This window comes from Lycium ferocissimum, chromosome 7 (genome assembly GCF_029784015.1).
Source record: "Lycium ferocissimum isolate CSIRO_LF1 chromosome 7, AGI_CSIRO_Lferr_CH_V1, whole genome shotgun sequence".
Lineage (NCBI taxonomy): Eukaryota > Viridiplantae > Streptophyta > Magnoliopsida > Solanales > Solanaceae > Lycium > Lycium ferocissimum.
In genome coordinates this window covers 64,421,951-64,424,490 of record NC_081348.1, presented here as the reverse complement: position 1 = coordinate 64,424,490, position 2,540 = coordinate 64,421,951, and positions in this window count along the sequence as shown.

Genomic DNA, 2,540 nt, shown 5'->3' with positions numbered 1-2,540 from the left:
GGAAGTGGGAGAGGATAGCCATGGATTTTGTCATTAGTCCTCCAAAGACCTTGGGCAATTTATTCGATTTGGGTCATTGGTTATAGGTTGACTAAGTCTGCTCATTTCATACCGGTTCAGATTACTTATATTGCTCAGAAGTTGGCCCAGATTTATATCGGTGAGATTGTTTGGTTGCATGGGGTCCCTTTTTCCATCATATCTGATAGAGGCCGGCAGTTTACGTCTCGATTTTAGAGGACTTTACAGGCCGAGTTGGGTACCAGACTGGATCTCAGTACAGTTTTTCACCCTTAGACAGATGGTCAGTCTGAGCGGACGATTCAGGTTCTCGAGGATATGCTTCGAGCCTGTGTGATTTTTTTTTTTAATAAATTATACTCTAACAGGCATGTTGATGCCTATCAGAGCCTTTTTTTTATTAATACTTGCAGAAATAAAAGAAATAGTCTGTTACATGATGCCTGTAATATGAACTAGCTAAAATAAATAAAAGACAGAACTATCCAATATGAACTGTTCCATAATGTATTCGTAAGCTAGATTGTAAATTGAACTCCTGATGTGCTTTTGAAGTTTGTTCCATATTATGGAAAGTCCAGATCACTGCTAGTATGCATGTCATCATATTTGCTCGATCTTTTATGCTCTAATCCTTAGTTGAGGAAGCTGTGACTTGTCCATGTTGATTATTCTTCTTCCTTCTGATGGCATTTGTGTAAAGTCATGAATCTTGATCTCTGAATAATCAAAAGCCTGATTTGCTAGAAAATCCTAAGCATATTGCCTTCCCTGAAAAAATGAGTGATTACGAATCGCCTTCATATCCTTTCTAATGTCTTCAACTCTATCTCTCAGCTCCCATGGAGTAATCCATGATCCTTGCAGTATATTTTGTAGGACAAGAAAGTAGTCTCAAGTTGAATCTGCTGGATATTGTGCTCTCTGCAGTGCTTCAATGCCTTTTTAATTGCCTCAGTTTCAGCTTCAATGTTTGTTGCAATTCCCATTTCCTGAGCTTCTGCATATACCAAGTCTCCTCTACTGTCTCTGATGCCAAATCCTTAGGAACTTCTCCCAGGGTTGCCTCTGCTTGCTCCATCTGTATTGCACTTTAATCTTCCGGAAGGTGGCGTTCTCCACTGCACCATAGCATAATAAACTTTTGGTCTATAACTGCTAAGTTGCTAATATATGATTTCCCATACACTAGATATAGGCTGCATCTATGGATATCTTTTCCTTACAAGCTGATATAGAATGTGTTATACTTGTTGTTTCAACCTGAAGAATGTTATTGACCCTCCATGCTTGATTGAGTTTCTCCTTTCCATAAAGACCACATGGTCACTGCTAGCATTGCTCTGAATACTGGCTGCAATTTTTGTTTAGTCTCAGCAATCCACCATGACATGATCATCTGTTTTAGGCTAGCTGCATCTGTTATAATACCTACAGAAGCAAAAAAATATTTCCATAACTTGACAGCGATGGAAGATGTTAGAAATAAATGAGACACTGTTTTCTTTTTGTGCTCCTCACAACACCAGCATCTGGATGGTATACTGATCATCATCCTTTTCAATATATCATCTGTTGATATTCTCCCTTTCCACACCCTCCATGGAAAGAAGCTTATCTTGATAGGTAATCCTTTATCCCGCATGATTCTGTAATTTGATTGTTTATTCTCTCTTTGCCTTAGAAAATCCCATGCGTAACTTAACTAAAAATTTGCCACTTGTTTCTACCATCCAACATGGTTCATCATCTTCCTCTTCTTCTGGAACTTTGATAGTATCCTGAATATGTTGAGCCAACTCATGATATAGAGTATCTGTTAACAGTTGCATATTCCTTTTACCATCATGTACAAACTGTTTGACCTCTATATCTTCTTCTCTGGCAGCATCTGGCATAATGTGATATAATGCCCCAAGTCTTGTCCAATAGTCTGTCACGACCCAAACCGATGGGCCATGACCAGTGCCCGAGCTGGACACTCGTATACGAACCTGCTAGATATAATTAGACTGAAACTAAGGACAGTAAGGAAATTTGTAAAAGCAAGCCATAGACTCATAACGTCACATATCAGAACGAACCTGACTCCTAAGGAGTCACAACAAACCAAAATATAACAAAATATACAAGCCGACAAGGCTGCCACTATATATAGGAATATCCAAAACGGACTATATCGATATAGCTTACCAAGGCCCATATACAACCCACACATGTCTACAGACCTCTAAGAGTATAATTGTGAAATACGACGGGATTGCCCTACCGTACCCCCGGATATGCATAAGTCAAGTCTATATCGTAAAGATCTGCACCAAAACGACCAAGCTCCGGAAAACGCTGTGCCCCCCCCCAAGTACCGAGGCGTAAGTCCTAAGTCGGGAGATCACCAAACCGAGTGTCTCCAGACCAAGGCATGAAACCCCATCTTCGAAGAAAACAAGTAGCACCGAATATGTAAAGATGAGAACATCACGACAAATAATCATGAAAACCGATTAATTGAAGCATCTACG